At 42.1% G+C, this 23591-nt stretch overlaps 1 pseudogene; it reads right to left on the bottom strand.

The window, feature by feature from the left end:
* The window catches only part of LOC135706852 (uncharacterized), a 48904-nt pseudogene that overhangs the window by 12371 nt on the left and 12942 nt on the right, over positions 1 to 23591 (bottom strand).

The raw sequence follows: 23591 nt of genomic DNA, 5'->3' as shown, positions 1-23591 counted from the left end.
CGCAGATATTCCGAATCGATGCACCGCTTTTTCCTTGATTTCAGCCGTTACGCACTTTTTCTCTTCCATAAATAAATTTCAATGAGGTTTTATGGAAAATCATTATAAATACTTGCGCTAATCATTATGTTGAGTTCCATGTGATTTAGGGTATCGCATGATGCATTTCTTCGCATGTCAGAATCTGTCCACTTCTCTGGGATACCCGGTACATCTGAAAGAGGCCATTGTGATAATTGGGTCTGAATATGTCCATCATTGATCTAATGTGATTTGAGGTGTCGCATGATGAGTTTTTGATGTATCAATCTGTTATATTTAGCCAAGTTTTTCTCCCCCAGGTGTTTAGTTATTTTGCAAAGTGTAATGAATATGTTGCTTGATATATCTTATTTTAAAACTATATTTGTAAAATCGTTACAACAGTGTTAGTGTTTAGCGCCAATTCATCGTACTTGGCTTCGTTGTACAGTACTCTCCATTTCTCGATGATCTTTATTTCGATATTCCTTCCTATCTGAATCGTTTCAGCAACCCACCATATTTAGGTGGTGGAAAGTTGTATCTCTCACTAAGGTGTGCTCGTTCTCCCGCTGCTGGCGTGCAAAAGGACCAGTACTAAGTAACTAACAGATTTTCACACTACATGGCATATAAGACCGACTCAAATTTAAGTTTAAATTACTCAAACTCTAGAAAACGTAGCTTACTTGTAGACTGAGCCTCATCTTTCTTTTCGAATATGACAAAAATCGACGAAAAGTTACTCATTCTAGAAGTATACACTCAAAGAATAAATCACATATACAATGGAAAATATTCATTAGAACACATAACTTGCATATGGTATAATAATTCGGAAATGCACCACAAAATCACATGAACCTTATGTTTCAAATGAAATTTAAGTGATTTATCATATAGAACTCATGTGATCACATGAATGTTATGCGAAATTCAGATAGATATCATTGGATTTGTTAATAGAAAAATGGAAACTACATGAAAACTTTTTTTCCGTGTGCTAATTGCATATGTACATCGAGATGTTGCTCGTATTAGAAAACAAATGCCTGTAAAAGCTCGGAAAGTTTCACTCAGTCTCAGTGAGTTAACTACGTTTTCAAGAATATGAGTAAACTAATTTCAACTTTGAGTCGACCTCATTTGTCGGATAATCGTAATTTATCTTTTTATTTATCGCTTTTAACGTATACGGCTTAAATGGATGCATTCCCAACTCCAATTAAGTTCAATTCGTTAAAAGCAGTTTTTTTTTGCTCGAACATGACTTTAACTGACATTTCAAATTTCGCATCTATTTGCATGGAAAAATCACAAAGAAAAGTAAGAAAAACCATTTTCGGAGTGATGGAAATTGTTTTAACAAAAATATCTTTTACTGGTGAAAATTAAAAAGTGGTGTTGCTTACCATTTTTGAGTTATGAGCAAAAAAGATGTCAGTTTCATGGATTGACCACTTTACGGGTTTTTCGGATCTTCCCCAAAATTTTGCAAAAAATTATTAATATTTTGATGCTATTTGTAATTATAGCATGCAGTGGCGTTTCCTTAACCTCAATCTACCTGTGAACCAACTCTCAAAACATAAACACTTAACAAAATATTGCTTGCAATGGATAGATATCGAGTAAACTAGAAGATTAAGTGTATTTTTCAACCGATTCGAGTATGAATATGGCATTAAATCTGGTTTTGAAAGTTGGTACAGAGGTAAAAAGTGAGGTTACGCGACGCCACTGATAGCATGCTATGATCCATAGATCCAACCATAATTGAAACTTTTTGTATTTACACCAAAAATTGTGATTTTTTTTTAAAGTATGCCGTTTGATTACTTATGGCTTGAAACGGATAATGTGATTTGAATCAATTCGATATCTTGTATCGTTATCGATTAATCGTTAAAATCATACAGTGTGAATTGCGACTCAGCGTCGCCAACCGTGTCAAAAACCGCGTAAAAACCGTATAACAACCGTAGGAAGCATGACTGTATTCCGGATAATTATAAATATTTGTGCTCATTAACCTAAATTATTGATTTTAAGCCACTTGCAAAACCCATAAATGCACCTTGAATGGAAACGTGTAACGAGTTGCATCGTTTTTAAAAAAGTAGGCAACCCTATTTTCAATCTATTTACAATCAAAATAATCTACAGACCGTAGGAATTCTAGTGGTAACTCAATTTTTGAAATTCATCAAGAAATGGCTAAGCTATGTCATTGCAAACTTGGCGCTACACGTTTTTCGGAGGGTTCGTAGTCGGCGTAAGGATTTGTTTTTAATCCACCGCTCGGAATGTTAAAAACCCAAAATAACTCTATACTTAAATGATGAAAAAGCCACCAAACGAAAAAAAAAAGTAAAAGAGTATCTTAAAAGATGAACGTTTTTAAGAGCATTTTTGTTCATTATCAAATCAATTATTTCATAATGTTCATTATAACAAGACATCATTCTATTTAAAGGCGCGTTCCTGGCATAGTTTGTTCTTTGGTTGTTAATATAAAACATATTTCTGTTTCTTGAGGAACGAGAGACAAATTTAGATTTTCTAAAATCTCTGTGGCATTTTTGCTACAACATCGTATAATTGCAAGCTGCCTTCGCTTTTCAAGTGCATCAAAATTAATCAACACACATCGAGACTCATAAGATGGTAAGGGTAAACTCGTTCAGCCTAACTTTCTTAGATCAAATAATAGAAACTGTTTTTGAACTGATTCGATGCGGTTTATATGAGTATCTTGATATGGAGCCCAGACTATATTACAGAACTCAAGGAGAGGCCTGACATATGCAACGGTTAATGTTTTGATTGTGTATGGATCATTGAAATGAAAGCTAAACCTTTTAATAAACTCTAGCATGTTGCTTGCCTTGTACATAATGTTATTATAATGTTCAGCAAAGCTTAATTTAGAATCTAATAACACCTAAATCTCTAACTTGATTGCACTTTTCAACCCTGTTTTGTCCTGTTGTTACATGTCCTTGCCTAATAATTTTCTTTCTTGTAAATGAAATGGAATTAAATTTCTTCACATTAAGCTTGAATAAACTTTGTGTGCACCAAGTGTAAAAGTTACCATTTTCTTGTATAAATACTTCAAGATCAGACGCTTCACGAATTTCCAGGAAAAGTTTGTTCTTCATCAGCAGTTCTTTCAGTCGATGCGTCGTCGTCTTTGGAAAGCAACCGTTTCGTGATGAATGTGTGAGTGCTGACCACGTTTTGCGTCCATTGCTGCAATGGAAGCGCTCTGACCCCCGTTGGCGAATCTGCCAATCACTGGAAGCGGATCCCGTTCTGGTGGAGGAGGCTTATTGGATAGCAGAAGATAAAATGTTAATTGTGTTGTTCAAGATGTATTGTATAGTAAACAAGAATCCTCGGCTCTATAAAGTTAATTCAAGTAAGCCTTATCAAATAAATTAATAAACAAAAAACAAATTTCTTTTACATCCAATGTAAGGTTGGATTTATTATATCATCTGCATATGTTTCATATACCAAATGTAAATGCTCTTGCAAGGGACTGCAGCTTACGTTTGTCTGGAGCACATATTTTAGTAAAAAAAAAACCTTCACGAGATGATTTTCTAGGCGCAATGTATTTGTGGAAACAAACTTTGTTCTAAAAATAAGTTTACATACTAATTCCAAAATATTTTAAAAACCTTTCTGCGACCACATTACAGAATCTGTTTATGTTGTGAAACATTGCAAGTTCTGCATACTTTTCATGGAAATCTGTAATCGATTGCTACATTTTAAACGAAACTGTCGAAAAATGCATCGTTGACATTTGACACCCAGCCCCTTTTCACATGTTGCTCTAGAATCAACCTACATCCTATTTGGAAGGTTCTAAGCTAGCAGAAAAACAGCACTCAGTAATTACGGTATGATATCTTCATCCTCCATCAGTTGCATGCACCCAATTCAGATAGCCATCCGATCAAAGATGCAGCGGCCTATGGAAAGCGAAATTCCACGGCCCGAAAATTCGATCGATCGAAGCTTTGCATCGCACGATTGATTAACTTTCTACCAACAGCTTTTGTTCAACACCTCAATCTTCATGGTTGTCGTTGTAGAGGCGTCAAGGTTTTTTTTTTGTTTTGCATCTCTTCTTTCACTCCTTTCTATGGATGCACGGTTGATGGTTGGTGGTTAATTTCATCACAAGTCTGGGTCAGCGGCAGCGGTCGATCAATTTGCTTCCCATGGTGCTTCGCTAGCTCGAGCATCTCGATTCATGTTTTGGAATTGTTCCAACGAACGGTTCGTTTCAGGTGGAAATTCAACATTACCATTACTAGTGTACATAAATCGTTGTTTTGAAAGCGAGAGGAATTTGGTTATTGCGTGGAAAGTTGTTGCTGTTGGGTGCTGATCGACTGTTGCCTCCAAATCATTGCTCATGGAAGTCGTTTTCGATGGATAGTAATCCGAATAATAAATTGCTTGAAGACACTCTAAGCTTCATTCGCAGAGGAAATCCCAGGAATCCAATTTGTTTTCTACACATACATTCAAATCCCTACGATAATTTCCATCAGGCCAAAAATTAAAAGAACACTTATCTTTTCTTTTCCCAGCAGCATCTGCATCCTCACGAATCACCAACTCTGTTTCAATAATCCCAAAAACAACACCGCAAAAAGCTCAACAAAGGCAAGGGAAAACTTCCTTTCATTGCTGATACCAATGCTCTCGCCGAAATACCCCGCAACTAACGGCAACTCATGAACGCCCCGAAGAATCTCAAGAAACAATAGTCTCGCAAGTTCCACCACACCGTCCGCCCGCACATCGTTTGCGGATAGAAAATGCATTGAATAATAAATATTTGTCACTACTATTCCCTAAAGACGACGACGACGGTGGTAGCAACTAGAGCAGAAACATCAGGATCTACACAGTAGATTTCCTGCAGAGACAGAGACTCCGCCGGCACCAACTTCTGCTTCGGTGTATATTGCATACATACAGGGGCTCAACAACGATTTCTCTTCGCTTCTTCTCTCTGCACTCCTTCCAGTACCTAGTGGTGGGGATTTGCTCTACGTCTCAATAATTCCAGCATCAGCAGCATAGAAAAAGCAACCGAGAAGAATTCCCACCGAGCTTTTCGGGGTGGATGAGAACAAATCCACGCCTCAGCGAGTTGCAAAACTATGATTTAAGTGTTTTTGTCATTTATTTATTTGTTTGCAAAACGAAGCTCCGTGGATCCTGCCACTTCCGCCGTTGGCCGTACCTTCGTCATAGTCATCATCATGGTGGTCGTCGACGTTATATTTAGCTGATGTTGTTGTTTGTGGAGATGATGGGAATTTGCGATTCCCTCCGATAGGGATTATAACCACACCCACATCCGACGGGATTGGAGGGTATAAAGTAATTTGCTTAATTTGGTGAAGGAGGACGGATCTGTGTTTGTTTTTCGATCAACCGAAGTGGTTGTGAGTGGGGGACCAAAACAAGTGAGCAAGCAAGTTGATTTACAAAAGACTACCAGCTCAAATTGGAGTAGGTTGGAGTCAGAAGTTGATTTGCAATACAAATTTACGTCTTCAATTATGTAAACGAAAATCTAAAAGAGGCGATATTAAATAAGATTAACCACAGGCTTCCAACTTGGTGGTTGGTGTCGGGCGCACGGCGGGTTGATGTTGGATTTATTAATTCCGAAATGACAGTTTTGGTTGCTTTGGGTTGTGAGAGAATTCGATTGCAAAGGATTACAAATACTGAGACATTGTCACGATACCAGTTCAAAATCTTCAGCTATTTTCAAGGGATCTTAAGAACTTGGAAAACATTTCCAGGTTACTTCTAACGTAAGTAAGAGTGTTCACAAGGAATTCTGGGGAGAGTTGCAAGGGAATTCCGATGAAAATACCAAGGGGATTGAATTCCGATGAGATTTGCATCGACATTTTGAGGGTAGTTTCAAAATAATACTTTGGAAAGGGAATTAAAGGGAATTCCGAGGTGTGTTTCAAAGTTATACCGGTATGATTTTTAAGATAATTCATAGATGAGCTACATACTTACCTTACCAATCAGGCTAAGGCCTTGTTGTCCTCTGATGTCCGAAGAAGTCGTCTCCACTCTACTCGATCCATGGCCACACTTCACCAGCCTCGTATTCTGCGAAGGGTCCGCAGGTCGCCTTTTACTTGGTCCACCTTGCCCGCTGCGCGCCTTTTCTTCTTGTTCCTATTGGGGCGCTTTCGAGAACCATTTTCACTGGGTCGCCGTGCGGCATTCTTACCCAGCCCACCGTAATCGCCCAATTTTTGCAATGTGGACGATGGATGGTTCTCCCAGCAAATCGTGGTTCATTCGCCTCCTTCACGTTCCGTCATCCATAGTCTACTCGTGCGACGGCGAATTTTATTCGACCGGAGCGTCCTCCGGAGTCCAAAGTAGGCACGATTCTCTGCCATAATGCGTCTTTGAATTTCTCTGCTGGTATCATTTTCGGAGGTCACCAGTGAGCCCAAATACACAAACTCATCGACCACCTCGATTTCATCTCTCGGGATGGGAGGCTAACATTGTCTTCCCTAGAACCTCTTCCTCTCATATATTTCGTCTTCGATGCGTTGATGGCAAGTAAAATCCGCCTAGCTTCAACCTTCATTCTGATGTACGTTTCCGTCATCGTCTCAAAGTTCCGTGCCATGATGTCGATGTCATCGGCTAAACCAAGAAGCAGGATGGACTTCCTGATGATCGTACCACTCGTGTCTACCCCAGCTCTTCTGATCACACCTTCTAACACGATGTTGAATAGAAGACACGAAAATCCATCACCTTGCCGTAACCTTCTTCGAGATTCAAAGGGACTCGAGAGTGTCCCCGATACTCGAACAACACACATCACTTAATCCATCGTCGCCTTGACCAATCGCGTCAGTTTATCCGGAAATCCGTAGTCGTGCATAATCTGCCATAGCTGATCTCGATCGATTGTCTCGTATGCGGATTTGAAATCGATGAACAAATGATATGTGGGCACGTTGTATTCGCGGCATTTCTGCAGAACCTGCCGAATCGCGAAAATTTGGTCCGTGGTAGCGCGGGCACCCACGAATCCCGCCTGGTATTGCCCCACAAACTCTCTTGCATATGGTGACAGGCGGAGGCATTGAATTTGAGAGAGTACCTTGTAGGCGGCGCTCAGCAGAGTGATCGCGTGGTAGTTGCAGCAATCCAACTTGTCGCCCTTTTGGTAGATTGGGCATACGACACCTTCCATCCACTCCTCCGGTAATATCTCCTCCTCCCAAATCTGGGCAATCAACCAGTGCAGCGCTCTAGCCAGTGCCTCACCACCGTATTTCAATAGCTCACTTGGTAGTTGATCTACACCAGTTGCTTTGTTGTTCTTCAGCCGACCGATCTCCTCCTCAACTTCTAGAAAATCAGGGGCCGGTAGCCTGTCGTCATCTGCGCGTGCTCCAAGGTCTGTTGCCGTGCCACCTTCGTTTTCTGCTGCTTCACCCTTGAGGTGCTCGTCATTGTACTGCTTTCACGTCTCAATCACCTCACACTTGTTCGTGAGAAGGTTACCGTCCAAGTCCTTGCACATATCGGCTTGCGGCACGTAGCCTTTCCGCGAACTATTTAGCTTCTCGTAGAACTTCCGTGTGTCGTTTACGCGGTACAGATTTTCCATCGCCTCGCGATCTTGGTCTTTCTGCTTAGGTGAGCTACATAGGAGTTTTGAAAAGAAATTCAAGGAATTCATGGGACCACTCCAAGAGAATATTTTGGAATACTGAGTACTGAGTACTGAGCAGAGTTGCGACCTATCACAATCACGATCGTCAAACAGCTGATGGTAGTAACGCTTTGTACATTCCTATCAATGTGCTCGTCGAAGCTCTCTCCATGACCATCCATCAAGTTGTCGAAAGAAGTAAAAAGCAACTGGTGAATGTCGTCTTCGGTTGTGATCCATCACCGATCTGGTCATTCCCGACAATCACGACACTCATCTGTGCTCGTTTTGAAGCAGTTGCTGCTTTGCTTGCATAAGTGAGTGTGTTGGTGAGTGAGCCCAACAGCTTTCGTTTAATGTTGCCTGCTTTGTTTGTAACTCACAAAGTCGCGCCTGCCGAGACGAATTTGGAATGCGAAGGCATTGATTTCATTTTCTTCTGTCGTTTCGCATTTTCTCATGATCGTACTGCAGAAGTCTTCACTGTTTTCGTTGTGCTTTTCATCATCAGCAGCGAATGTAACGTTATGCTTGTGAGCAGCGACCGTTACTAGTGATTGTTGTTTGCCATTTGCCATAGCTCTACCTATCACTGCGTGACGAAACGTTCGTTCAGTCGGTTGATGCGTAGACGAGTGTCACGTGAGTGTCATGATATTTTGCATCACTGGTACTGAGTACTGAGTACAAAGTAATTTTGAGTAGTCTATTTGTCACAATCTTCGGAACCCCCTCTCCCGTTTAAAGCTTGACATAACTTGTGTATGACCCCTAAGCAGGATCTGTAGATAGCGTTATATAATGTGTAATTAAGATTGCGCAATTTCGTTAAGATACGGCAATTTGAATAACCCCCCGATGGCGTTTGATTTAATGAGCTCCGCTAATTCAAAATGTACTTAATAATGCTTGTTGATGTGTGAAACATATCTACAATACTGGCTACTATTACAATTGCTTACACGGCCGATGAGACTAACTCAAAGAAAGAGACTCACTTTTACTCAGTTGTAGGCGAAATTTCTAAAAACGTAGGCCACTCAGCTTTAAGTGACGCACGTTTTTAGAAATTTCTCATACGACTGAGTAAAAGTGACTCTTCAGCTGAGTATGTCTCAACGGCCGTGTACAAACTGTATTATAAAGCCATTCAAAGACTACTTACTTACTTATCCTGGTCCGACATCCCTCAGGATTTCCCCGGCATCACAATGTTACGCCAATTCACGCGGTCCGTGGCTGCTTGTCTCCAATTTCTTGACCGTCCCACACTTCCAAGTTCCTGCTCCACTTGGTCTAACCACCTTGCTCGCTGTGCTTCTCTTCGTCTTGTACCGGCCGGATTCGAGTCAAACACCATTTTTGCGGGATTGTTGTCCGGCATTCTTAAAACGTGTCCCGCCCATCGTACCCGTCCAGCTTTCGCAACTTTCTGTTCGCCATAGAGTTGCGCCAGCTCGTGGTTCATCCTTTGCCTCCATACACCGTTCTCACATACCCCGCCAAAGATGGTTCTAAACACTCGTCGTTCGAAAACACAAAGTGCTTGCAGGTTCTCCTCGAGCATCGTCCACGCCTCGTGCTCGTAGAGAACTACCGGTCTTATCAGCGTCTTGTACATCTAGTACGGAGGTGAAGTTTACCCGACCTCAGGGTCTTGTGTAGTCCACAGTCCGTAGTAAGTACGACTTCCGGCAATAATACGCCGTCGAATTTTTCTGCTGCAGTTGTTATCCGACATCACCAATGATCCGAGGTACACAAATTCATCCACCACCTCGATTGTCACGCTTCTGCCTATGCGAGCCCTATCCCGCTCGGTTCCTCCAGCTAACAGATACTTTGTCTTCGACGTATTCACCTTTAATCCAACCTTCTCTGCTTCACGTTTCAGCCTGGTGTACTGCTCCGCCACGGCCTGAACCGTTCTTCCGACAATGTCCACGTCGTCAGCGAAGCAGATGAACTGGCTGGACTTATTGTGCCCAGGAATGTTGAACAAGAGGCAGGAAAGACCATCGCCTTGTCGAAGTCCTTTGCGAGTTTCAAACGAGTCCGATAACACACCCGATATCTTCACGCAGCACTGTACACCATCCATCGTAGCCTTGATCAGTCTGGTCAGCTTCCCGGGAAAATTGTTCTCTTTCAACATCTTCCATAGCTCTTCACGGTCAATAGTATCATAAGCGGCTTTGAAATCGATGAATAGTGGTTCGTAGGGACTTCATATTCACGACACTTTTGGAGGATCTGCCGCAACGTAAAGATTTGGTCCGTTGTCGATCGCCCGTCCACAAAACCGGCTTGATAACTTCCCACAAATCTGCTTGCTAGCGGCGATAAACGGCGAAAGATGATCTGGGAAAGCACTTTGTAGGCCGCGTTAAGAATAGTGATCGCTCGATAGTGCTCACGTTCTTTCCACTCCTCCGGTAGCTGTTCTGTATCCCAGATCCTGACTATCAGTCGGTGCAGACAAGTGGCCAACTTTTCCGGGCCCATTTTGATAAGTTCCGCTCTGATACCATCTTTCCCAGCTGCTTTGTTGTTCTTAAGCTGTCGGATAGCATCCTTAACCAATCGTGGAAGCTGGCATAGTTCCCCTCATCCGCTGTACCGACGAAGCCATTCATCCTGCCGCCTTGGTCCTCCGCCTCTGCGCCGTTCAGAAGTTCATCGTAGTGCTGCTTCAGTCACCTCACTTTCGTCCGTTAAGATATCCCGACACATTTCGGCTAGCGGCACAAAGCCTTGGCGGGATGCGTTGAGTTTCTTGAAGAGCTTGCGTGTTTTTCGAGAACGATACAACTGCTCCATTTCTTCGCACTCCAGCTCTTCCAGGCGGCGCTTCTTATCCCGGAAAAGATGGGTTTGCTGTCTTCGCTTCTGTTTATATCACTCCACGTTATGACGGGTTCCTTGCTGCAGCATCACCGCCCGCGCTGCGTTCTTCTCGTCCAAAACCGTTTGGCACTCTTCGTCGAACCAATCGTTCCGTCGATTCCGCTCCACGAACCCAACGGCGCCTTCAGCAGCGCTGTTAATCGCTGCTTTCACGTTGCTCCATCAGTCCTCAAGAGGGGCTTCGGTGAGCTCTCCCTCATCCGGCAACGCTGCGTCGAGGCATTGCACGTTGCACTCAGTTGCGATTTCGGGCAGCTTCAGTCGCTCCAGATTGTACTGTGGCGGGCGTCGGTTGGTACCGAATGTTGTTGGCAACGGAAAGTTTTTGGCGCACCTTGACCATTAGAAGGTAGTGGTCCGAATCGATATTTGCGCTGCGATAGGTCCTGACGTGGATAATATCCGAGAAGTGCCTTCCGTCGATCAAAATGTAGTCGATTTGCGATTCTGTTGGGAGGCTATGCTGGAAGTAGGTGTTACGTATGGTCATGTTCTTAGAGGCGGCGAAATCGATGATTAATGAGCGTTAAGATCACCGATGACGATTTTGACGTCATGGCTTGGGCCGCTGTCGTATTCCCGTTCAAGCTGCGCGTAATAAGCGTCTTTATCGCCATAGTCACTTGCTAAGTGAGGGCTGTGCACGTTGATTATGCTGACATTGAAGAAACAGCCTTTGATCCTCAACTTGCACATTCTGCTATCGATTGGTCACCACCCAATCACGCGCTTCTGCATTTCGCCCATCCCGATGAAAGCTGTACCCAACTCATGGGTATTGCCGCAGCTTTGGTAGAGGTTATCCATTCCTATACGTATGTAGCGACGATCCCTTCCAGCAAACCTCCTGCAGCGTTACGATGTCGAACTTGCGGACCCTCAATAAATCGGAAAGAATGCGGGTACTTCCCAAGAAATTGAAAGACTTGCAGTCCGAGTTTCCAATCGTTAGTCCGTTTGCTTGAGTCTATGCCGATTGTTCCGGTCCGTATTTACATTGCTTGCTTCATGGACTTTTGTTTTTTCACGGCTGGCTTGTAGGGCCTGCACCAACCCCCATTGTCTCGCCGGGGGACCATCGTGCACAGCACTGTTTAGAGTCCCACGCTGGCACCAGGACGTTGATCAGCCGCTCCTAACATGTAGAACAGACGCCGTTTTGAGCCGCACCTCCATAGTGAACAGACGCTCGAAGACTGTACTCTCCGGAGAGAGGAGTCACCCCCTTCCCTGTCAGCATACGACCAAGGTCCCACCGGAGATGGTTACCCGATCTTCCCTATGGTTACTCGTACCCCAGCCGGCACCGCGGGGAGGTAGGGATAGGAGTTACTGGACAAGATACTAAGGACCGCTAGTGGGGTCTATTTTATACCTGCAGATACGCAAAGTATCAATGGTATGCATTGTCCAGCCATTCAAAGATTGAAGTCATAAATAGCACATTGTGTTGCCAGTGTATTATTTTCAACCGGTATCCTGACCGGAACACTATACACTAGAGAGGGTTTAGTATAAGAGTGGAGCGGATTCAAAACAAACTGCCTTGGCAACCTCCCGAGTAGCACAATTACGTCACAATAAGTTGCAGCAACTTGTTTATGACTCACATAAGTTGTATAGAAGTTGCCTCATCCGATTTGTGACAAGCGTGTTAATGGGGCTATGCTTAGGTGAATTTTCTACTAGGGTAGAGCGCTACTTCGTCGTAATCGCCCATTTCCGTTCTATCGATAAGAAAAGATCAAAATATCAATGAATTCACCGTGCACATATCATTAATAGGTTTGTTCCGATGCGTTAGTTCATTAGCTACAACATAAATCCTGTTAGAGCGCATTGTATGAATATTTACGCTCATTGTTCTCAAAACAAAAGAAGCGCTCCTAGCGAATCCCCTTTTTCTACGTTTATCCGTAGGACGAAGAAAATCTAATGGCGTTTCAATGCGTTAGGACGGAATTGAAACTCGTAGATCAAGAAACAGTGTTAGATTTTAGACAATATCTCAACAAATGTGACTCTTTATCAAATCCAACAGTACGTATGGAAAGGTGAATAAATTTAAAAGTCATTTTTGACAGAAATATTCCATTTTTTGTTTAAACTCGTTCAGAAAAGAGAGGTAACGCGTGGGTTGTGCTTAGTAGGACGGAAATTAGATCAAAAACCCTATACACTTACCATCTTTACACCCAACGGGGAAATGTAAGATTCTATTACAAATTTGCATGAGCAGTATGCCTAATGTGGTAATGTGGTCGCCTAAAGGATTTTAAAATAATTTTTATGTTAGCTTCATTTTCGAGCAAAGTTTGTTTTCCCAAATGCATTGCGTCTAGAAAATCATCTCGTGAAACTCATGCAGAGGATGTAATCAATCCAACCTTACATTGTATGTAAGAGAAATTTGTTTATCGTGTACATATAACTACTTTGGTCGCTTTAAACAATCTGTTAACTTTTCCATGATCCAGCTGTGATTTACATTTAACGACTTAGCTCATCAAAAATTCAGCTCGCAATTCCGGGATGTTGACTCGGGAAATGAATCACAATTATGATTACACTACAAACTCTGAACTGAAACGATGAGCAGAGCGTGTATCTGCATGAAAAAGTACAACCAACTTATCTCATCATTTAAAGAAGTAATTTTCCCGATGGATGCTACTACAAAGACGACGACGACGACGACGCAATCCCGGGTGGCTCCCGAGAAGGGACCGGCAGAACGGAAAATCCACGCCACAACACCATGCAAAGCCACCATGGAGACAGGCATCCTCGAGGGTGCAAAACTCATCGCCTACTCGAGATTGTGAGCGACCTTTAATGTTTGTAGGCACATGGCTTCCTAGACGATGCTGATGCCGGTCGTGGCTAGAGAAGACGCCGCCGGCTGCGATGAAGATGTGCGTGGATAAATATTTAATTAAGTTTTCCATCATTTTTTTTCCCCGGCGACGCTTCGTTGTTCCGGGGGCGTTTGTCCTTCTTGCGAAGCACGGTTCGCAAGCACCTGCAATGATGGTGAAGCACGCGCGAAGATTCCGATAAATGACCGGGTGACAACGGTGAAGAAAAGAAAAAAAAATGAATGAATGACGGACAGAAGAAAGCAACGTAATTCCTCGCAAATAACAAGTCAAGACTCTTGGGCGAATAGGCTACGCGCGCTTTGCCGCAGGCTGCAGCAGTTCCTTCGCTAGGATGCTTATTTAAACAAACAGTACCGAGGAAGAACGGTTACGGTCCTTGACGACGTCGACGGAAACAACGACCAGGAGATGAAAGAAAATCTCGGTGTTTTTTCAACGCTGCATGTAGTTGGGTATCGTAGTAATGACCAAATATTTGCACTCGTGACAGATAATAAGCCTGATAGCGTAACTAAGGAAGAGCTTTCTTGTGTGCCTTGTCTCTGACGGTAACTGAAATGGTCTTAAGTGTGCTTTTTTTATTAGATTAAAGGGCTATGAAAGAAACTGAATCCTCCTTATTTACCGAAAACACTGCTTTCTAACGGATGTCGTACAAAGCTTAAACTTTTCACAGTGGTGTCCTTGGATGCAAAATTGCGAATAATTGCTTGTGGAAGCTGTAGCTTTTTTTTTGTTATTCGGTAGCCGCTAAAAGCTTCCGCAAGTTTGTTGCCATTAATTTTCCATGAATTTTTACCCCCGAGCCCTTCTCCGATAATGCAAACGTCTACAACACTAACAGAAGCTGAAAATTGAGCGCGACGTGACGATGTTGGCTGGCTGGTGCTGGTTGGGTGTGAGAATATATTTTCTCGCTTTGATTCACTTGACCTCGTCCTTGTGGAAGCTATCCCACCGTCGCGACGCCACCGTAATGCAAGGGAGCTCAAACAGCTCAGCGGAGCTGAAGTCGAGAATGCTGACAATGCATTCGGAATCCGTTGGTTTCTCGGGGAATGGCTTCTCTTTCGGTGTGGTGGTGCAGCTGTTTGTAACTTTTGTTGCGGCGGTGAGATACGGAAATATTGGCAAGGGGTCATGCACAAATTGTGTAATGGGGTTTGAGTGATTATTAGATCCAGTTACCCCTGTTGTTGGTTTATAGTAAGTAAGAGTGCTAAATTGTCATACAATCGTTAAATATTGAGTTGGGAACATTTTACATTCCTAAATAAATCAGTTTATCCTCTGCTCATTCAATCGACGTTCAGGTTATTTGGCACAAAATCGGTAAAGATCATTTTTTTTTAAACTTTTGAATATTATGAAAGAAAATGTCAGCCGTCCCTAGCACCATTGTAAGAAATTGTAAGAAATGGTGTGACTCATCTCTCCCTAATCCTTTACATAATTTGTGGATACCCACAACACAAGAGTGATCACTCGTCTGTCGACAGAAGCAGGCCACTCTCGATGTGTGTCACGCGATCGTCTGTTTACTCGGCAGCAACTATTATGTGGTTCGTCTCATTGTTCTTCATCAGCAGTTCTTTCGGTCGATGCGTCGTCGACTTTGGAAAGTAACCGTTTAGTGATGAGTGTGTGAGTGCTGACCACGTTTTGCATCCATTGCTGCAATGGAAGCGCTCTGCCTCCTGTTGGCGATACTGCCATACAATAAATCCACTGGAAGCAGCTCCCGTTCTGATGGAGGAGGCTTGTTGGATAGCGGAAGATAAAGTGTTTATTGTGTTGTTCCTTTTGTCTATAGTTTTAAGATGTATTGTATAGTGAACAAGAATCCTCGGCTCTGTAAAGTTAATTCGATTGGGCCTTACCAAATTAATTAATTAACAAATCCCAACACACTAAGAATCATCTAGTAAAATATTGGTAATCGATTTTCCTAAATTAGAGCTCCTCTCGTTTAACTGATATTGTAGGTAAAATTTACTAGAGCAGTCAATCTTTTGTTGATAGCGCTGTGCTTCGAAAAATTGTATACACTCGCTACCTTTCATGTACAGTACCCGCTCGATTAACGAAAGATTCGATTTGGGCAAGAAATCCACGAAACCGTTCGTTTTTGGCACGTGGTTCGATTTTGACAATGTATTTTTGCTACTTGTGATTACAATTTTTAATAACAGATTAATTATCAATAGCGTTTATGTCTTAAAGATGACTCATGGTGGACGATAATGAACGAAATCGTAAATTGAATTCCATAATAAATCCGTTCGATTTTGGCAACACTAAATTGTCGGGCTTGTTACTAAAGTCGAACGGGTACTGTATTTTATAATAAAACAGGCACTTAGCATGAGATTTTTCTCCTAAAATCAGAGATTCCATTAGATGTTACTCTTTTTACACCATTAGTGACTTCCCTAAAAATAGTCACTAAAGTCACTTTTTCACTACTAAAATAGAGTGAAATTTAAAAACATCAACGAAATGTTTAAATTGGAAACTTGGCACTAAGAAAGCCTGCAGTTGTTTTACCAAAGTTGAAAAATTGATCAAATTTTTTTACCAGGGTGACCAGTAAACCGCAAAACTTTTGAACACCAGGAAAACTATTGGGAAATGCCTTCAATTTCAATTAAAAGTGGGGAAAATGTACCTCCTTGATCAGAAAATAAATTGTAAACCTTGGAAACTTTTCAAAGGTATTGGTCTGTAAAAGATTTTCAAAAGTCTTTCAAGGATGATTAAGAACTTTAAAAAATCCAAAGTAAATTTAAGAGAATTTTGGATGACACCAAGATATATCAGAGAAGAATACCAATGTACATACTACGAGCGTCGCTTTTGATTATTATTTAAATTATTAGAGACGCAAAATTAAGCTCCGAAACAATTTTGGAAATAATTCCAATATAATTGAGAGTGAATTTTAACGAGAGTTCTGAGAAGAATGATTGGATGAGGATTCTAGGTCCAATTCTTATAAGAATTCAAAATTCGTTCTGAAATTTTGCTTACGGGAGCTCTGATTAGAATTCCATGAAAATCCCGTGAACTCCAAAAATGGTATCTGCGGATAATTCTTAAATAATTCTGGGGTGATTTCTGAAGATACTTCCAAGAGAATTCTTAAGAGTTCGAAATAAATTCGGAGAAGAATTCCAATGGAATCGAATTTTGAGGGTTCAATCTCAAAGGAATTCGGAGAAGATTTTCAAAGTTATTCTGTTATGGATTTTTGTTTTGAGAATTCTGAGGAAATACTATGGGAATTCTAAGGAGAATACGAATGGAATTTCCGATTGAATGCAGGGGAGAAGTCCAAGATTAATCGAAGCAGAAATTTATGAATTTGCATGAAAATTCTAAAGATAATTCAAATAAATTTAAAATGTTTTTATGGAAGGAGCCTTCAGGTAATCCCTAGAAGAATCAATAAAAAACGAAAATAAGCTACTTTAACTAATCATGTGTTATTACTTCATACGTGAGTAGACGGAGTTGCTTAACGTTGAATATCCTACTTAAAATGGAGATGTTATACGATAGAAGAGGAGATTAAATTATAGGGTTGCAAAGACAGAGAGAGAGCAAAGGACAATTTTGAGGAAGGTACGAATCGGGTAGTTGTTTACGTCAGATGGCGACTTGAGTGTGAAACAATCGATAGAACTGTTTCCGCACATCGGAGGTACATGAACAAATCGGCGATCATCCCTTTTGCCAGTAGTGGCAGGGGGAAATACCCCTCACCATCCCTAATTAACGGATGAGCTTGTTAAAGGAGCTGCTCTACCCAATTAGTACCTTCCTCAAAATTATCCTTTTTTCACTTTATACTTTCTAAATATATACAAATTTCACACTGCCGTACTATAACGGAACTATCAACGCTTTTCTTGCACTTTAATTTAAACACTTTAATTCTGATATTTGATGTTAAGCATTTCCAACTTCGACAATAATCTACTTCCGAGAATGTTGTTGATTGTTCTGCAAAGAATTTCAAGAATACAATATTATTTTTGTAAAAGCTTATTTGCCTCTAAGTTTAAGAGAAGGGGAATTATTCTAAAAAATTTCTTGAGATCATTCGGAAGAAATTCTGTGAAAAGTTCTAAGCGAATTATTAAAATTTGATTTAAAGTACATAAGAAGTTTATTTCAATATCAAACCGCATTTGAATTTCTGAGTTACCATTTAGTATTTACAAGTCACTATTTCCGTAATTTATGTCACTAAAGTCACTACTATTATATCGCATCAGCACTACCAGCCCTGGTTGCGCAAGAGTTCGATCAGCTCTTCGGATGAGATTGTGAGAAAGGTCATCTGATCTGAAGGACTAGATTTGAATTTTTGATTAGTTCGTCAGATGGTCTTTAATATAATTTATGATCATGCTGAACTCTTGTTGGAATATCTTAAGTACTTTATTTGAATTTCTGATAAGTTGTAGGTCTTTAGAATAATTCCTGATCATCCAGACCTCTTGGAGAAATATCAGAAGAGCTTCATTTGAATTTCTGATTAGTTGTAGGCAGTGGCGTTTCCTCAACCTCAATCTACCTGTGCACGAACTTTCAAAACACAAACAATTATCAAAATATTACTCGCAATGGGTAGATATCGAGTAAACTAGAAGATTAAGTGTATTTTTCAACCGATTCAAGTATGAATATGGCATTAAATCTGGTTTTGTAAGTTGGTGCACAGGTAAAAAGTGAGGTTACGGGACGCCACTGGTGTAGGGCATCAAAAAATTGCTGATCATTCTGACCTATATTCCTACGAGAGGTTAGGATGCGTAAGAGTTATTCTGAAGATCTACAACTGATAAGAAAATCAAATGAAGTTCTTGGTATATTCCTCCAAGAAGTCTGGATGATCAGGAACTATTCCGAAGATATTATTAATTAAATTTATTTGATAAGGCTCAAACGAATTAACTTTACTGAGCCGAGGATTCTTGGTCACTATACAATACATCTAAAAAATATAGTCAAAAGGTACAACACCATAAACACTTTATCTTCCACTATCCAAAAAGCCTCGTCCATCAGAACTGGAGTCGCTTCCAGTGGTTTCATTTTATGGAAGTTACGCAATCGGGGGTCAGAGCGCTTCCATTGCAGCAATGGACGCAAAACGTGGTCAGCACTCACACACTCATCGCGAAACGGTTGCGTTCCAAAGTCGACGACGCATCGACCGAAAGAACTGCTGATGAAGAACAACGAGGAGGACCACACAATGGTTGCTGCCGAGAAAACAGACGATCGCGCGGCATACATCGAGAGTGGCCTGCTTTTGTCGACAGCCGAGTGAACACTATTCCGAAGATATACAACTGGTCAGAAATTTCAATGAACTCGTAAGATATACCTATCGTAGGTATATCATAACGAGTTCATTGGAATTTCTGACCAGTTGTATATCTTCGGAATAGCTCCTGATCATCCAGACTTCTTGGAGGAATATCCGAAGAACTACATTTGGTTTTCTTATCAGTTGTAGATCTTCAGAATAATTCCTGATAATCCTTTCCTCTTGGAGGAATGTCCAAAGCACTTCATTTGAATATCTGATCAGTTGTAGGTGTTCAGAATAAATCCTGATCATCCTAACCTCTTGGAGAAATATCAGAAAGACTTCATTTGAATTTCAGATTATTAGTAGGGCTTCCGAGAAATTTATGATCATTCTGTAGGGATATCTTAACGAGTTCATTGGAATTGCTGACCAGTTGTATTCTTCGGAATAGTTCCTGATCATCCAGACCTCTCGGGGGAATATCCGAAGATCTTCATTTGATTTTCTGATCAGTTGTAGATCTTCAGAATAACTCTTACGCATCCTAACCTCTCGTAGGAATATATGAACGAGTTCATTGGAATTTCCGACCAGTTGTATATCTTCGGAATAGTTCCTGATCATCCAGACCTCTTTTTGGAAAATCCGAAGGACTCAATTTGAATATCTAGACAGTTGTAGATCTTCAGAATAATTCCTGATAATCCTTTCCTTTTGGAGGAATGTCCAAAGCACTTCATTTGAATATCTGATGAGTTGTAGGTGTTCAGAATAAATTTTGATCATCCTGACCTCTTGGAGAAATATCCGAAAGAGTTCATTTTAATCTCTGAATATTTGTAGGGCTTCAGAGAAATTTATGATCATTCTGTAGGCATATCTGAACGAGTTCATTGGAATTTCTGATCAGTTGTATATCTTCGGAATAGCTCCTGATCATTCAGACCTCTTGGAGAAATATTCGAAGGACTTACTTGAAAACGATACCAGAAGGCAAGACCATGTGTTTGGGTGGAGAAATGTTGAGAGAATGGTAAACAAAATTCATTTCTTAAAATAATATCCTATGGACTTTTTTCAAATTTCTGATTAGTTGTAAGGCTTCTGAAAAAAAAGCTCATTCACACCTCTCGTAGTAATATCTGAACAAGTTCATTGGAATTTCTGATTAGTTGTATATCTTCGGAATAGTTCCTGATCATCCAGACCTCTTGGAGGAATATTTGTTAGAGATGAACTAGCCTAAGGCTAAAAATCTCTTTAATAAAGAATTAAAAAAAAAATCTTGGAGGAATATCTGAAGACCTTCATTTTAAGCTCTGATCAGTTGTAGATCGTCAGAATAATTTCCTGACAATCCTAACTTCTCGGAGGAATGTCCGAAGGACTTCACTTGAATTTCTTATCTATTGTAAATCGTCAGATTAATTCCTGATCATCCTGACCTCTTGGAGAAATATTCGAAAGACTTTATTTGAATTTATGATTAGATAAACCAGCTACAGCTTCACGATCTGTGGCTGAAATTGTACCCCACAACCCCCGCACCCCCGCACCCACGCACATCACACACAATGCGGCATCCAGGCTCGACCGCATGTATGTCAGTGCTGGGCTTTGCGAGCATCCGTGGAGTACTGCCACGCACGTATGTTTATTCACGGATCATTAAGCTCCAACAGCGCGCATTTGCCTTCCCCAACCTTGGCCGCGAACAAGGACGCGGTTTCTGGTCCGTTCGCCCTCACCTTAACCGCCGAGAACTTAGAGGAATTCCAATTGCGATGGCAGTTTTGGACCCGCCAACGGGGAAATTTCCCCAGCTGGATGACATGGTGGCTCTCATGCGCGAAGCCAAAAATAAAATCTTTTTTACGCTGGAAGTCAAGTGAAGTTTTCAGGACTTTCAACGCTGAACAACAACGTCTCTACGAGCAATTACGACTCGCATATGATGGCAATTACCAGAATCCCACCGTGCTGGTGACCCTCAATGCTCACGTTGCAGCGGCAGTTTGCGCAAAACTTCATCTGCATCAACGAGACGTTTATAGCCGGCGAGAGCATATCCACTTTCCAGTTGGGTTATAGACGACGTAAAAAACAACTGTAACAGGACTGCAGAACGAACGAGGAGAGCAAATACAAGGCTCTCTGGAGATCGAGCAACACATGTTTCGATACTTCAGGTGGGGGAAGAAAGGTTCGAAACTGAGAGAGCCGTACCTGGGAACGACGAAGCCAACGCACCTCTAATGGCAGAAATTAGCATTGACGAGTTAAAAAACTGCATCCGAACGTCGCAAAAACGGAAATCACCGGGGATCGATGGTTTACCGGTAGAGTTCTACCTACGAACCTTCGACGTCATCTATCGAGAGCTCTACTTCGTTATCAATGAAGCTATGACGAATGAGTTCCCATCTGAATTCACCAATGGCACTATTGTGTTGGTTAAAAAGCGAGGTTGGAATGGGACAGCAAGAGCATACCGTCCGATCAGCCTGCTCAACGTCGATTTTAAAATCCTCTCCCGCGTGATGAAGACCCGCCTGGAACGAGTACTGCGGATCCATCGAGTTCTGAGCGACTCTAAAAAATGCGCAAATACCGACCGTTCTATTTTCCAAGCTACACTTTCGCTCAATTGCGGTCGTATTGCGCAGCTAATCGCGAGGAAGCAGAAGGGGAAGATGATCTCGTTCGATCTTGACCACGCGTTCGATCGGGTCTCCCATGAGTTCCTGCATCGGACCCTGCTCTCTCTGGGTTTCGACCAGGGTTTCGTCTGCTGGCTCTTTCGAGTCGCTGCTGCCGCTTCATCACGGCTGCTAGTGAATGGGTGCCTCTCAGAGCCGTTCCGTATAGAACGGTCCGTAGGTCAGGGAGACACGATGTCGATGCTGCTGTTCGTGCTCTATCTTCATCCCCTCCTCACACGGGTGGAGCTGGTAACCTTTGCGTTGCGTATGCTGATGACATCACGGTGATTGCCACCTCAAAATACACGATCGACCGTATTTATCAGCTGTTTGGTAGTTTCGAGATCGTATCCGGGGCAAAGCTAAATCGGCTGATCGTGGCGATCGATGTCGGTTTCATCAATGGAGATCCACTGACGATACCAGGGCTGCAGACAAAGGAGAATGTCAAGATTTTGGGCGTTACTTTCACCAACTCAGTGCGGCTGATGCTAAACTAAACTGGGACGCTTTAGTATCCAGGATCTCGCAACTCATATGGTTGCTTAACATGCAGCAGAAAGTTCTACTGCAGAACATCTTCATCACAGCGAAGGTTTGGTACCTCTCGTCTGTTATTCCACCGCAATGTGTTCACATGGCAAAGCGATGGAGACTTTTTTTTTATCGCGGGCTACCCGCACGAGTCCCAATGCAGCAGTTGGCGTGCAGCAGAGAGCAGGGTGGATTGAAACTGCAACTGCCGGCGGTCAAATGCAAAGCGCATCTAGTCAATCGTCACCTGCAGGGGAGATCGTTTCCCTTCCCTATTATCAGTCCCTTCTCGCCCAAAATATTCCTCCCTCCGCCGATCTTCCTTGCCTAAAACTTCTCTTACGGCAAATTCCCTTATTACCACACCAAATCAAAAAAAAAAAGAAAAAACCCTCCAGCGATCAAATGCATCGTTTCTACTTGGAACAAACTGAGCTACCCAGAGTGGAACGAAACCATCCAGGCATCTATTGGAAAAAGATCTATATGAACATATCATCGAGGAGGCATCGTCGAGCCAGCGTACTGATCACTACCTGCTAGTGAACGAGAAGACGGAGTACCGTAGACTGATGAACGTCATCGACCGTGCAAACGACCCAAAGTCGAGACTTTGCAACATAAGTTTTGCGAGTTGCTGCAGCTTGGGCACACAGGCAGAGGCTGAGCTTCGACGATCTTGTACGGCCAATCTTTGGTAACATGACAACAGCGATAAGAAATTATGTTTTACAAACGTTCATTAAGTACAGCAACTTTCAAAGTGTTTTTATGTTACTTCATACGCGAAGTTTGCGATGTTCAGAGTTGGTTGGAAATGCTAGCTAATATGAAACTTTAGTGTGATAATTTATTAGCTGGAGAATGATCTTTAGAAGAGGGTAGGTGGATTGTTCCTTTAGAGTACGTCAGTATGAAAACTGAATAGAAGTTGAAAATGAGCGAAGGACCACTAATGCGACTGTACAAAGTCGAACGCACACCTTTTGCCTAACCCGAACGATGTATTTTTTTCCTTTGGTTTGTTTTTTTCCGTCGATCTTGTTTTCCGTGCTGAGCACCAATGCTACCGACGTGCCAGGAAGGTAGCTCCTACACCTGGACCCTACCTATCGACCCATCAACTCATGAACCAGGGACCAACGGCTTTATTTCCCATCCGAAGGAAGGCGTGATCAGAGATGTTATGCCTCAGAACATCCCGGTGGCGCCGACTGGGATTGAACCCAGGCCTGCTGGAGTGAGAGGTAATCACGCTTACCACTACATCACCGGTGCCGTTTCGAACGATGTACGCGGAGATTTGAAGTATGTCTTCAAATCTACAGGCAAAAAGTGTGCGTCCGCCTTTGCTCATACACTGTCTGCGGCCGTGGAATAGTTCTAGCGACGTTTCATCACTACCTAAAGCCCCACGTTGCGAGAGCATTTCCAGTTGATGGTGTGTTATAATGCAATTCTTCTTAACC

This window comes from Ochlerotatus camptorhynchus, unplaced genomic scaffold, assembly GCF_037179485.1.
Source record: "Ochlerotatus camptorhynchus isolate MF236.1 unplaced genomic scaffold, CSIRO-AGI_Acam_v1.1 ptg000292l, whole genome shotgun sequence".
In the NCBI taxonomy this organism is placed as follows: Eukaryota; Metazoa; Arthropoda; class Insecta; order Diptera; family Culicidae; genus Ochlerotatus; species Ochlerotatus camptorhynchus.
This window is presented reverse-complemented; position numbering and strand designations above follow the sequence as displayed.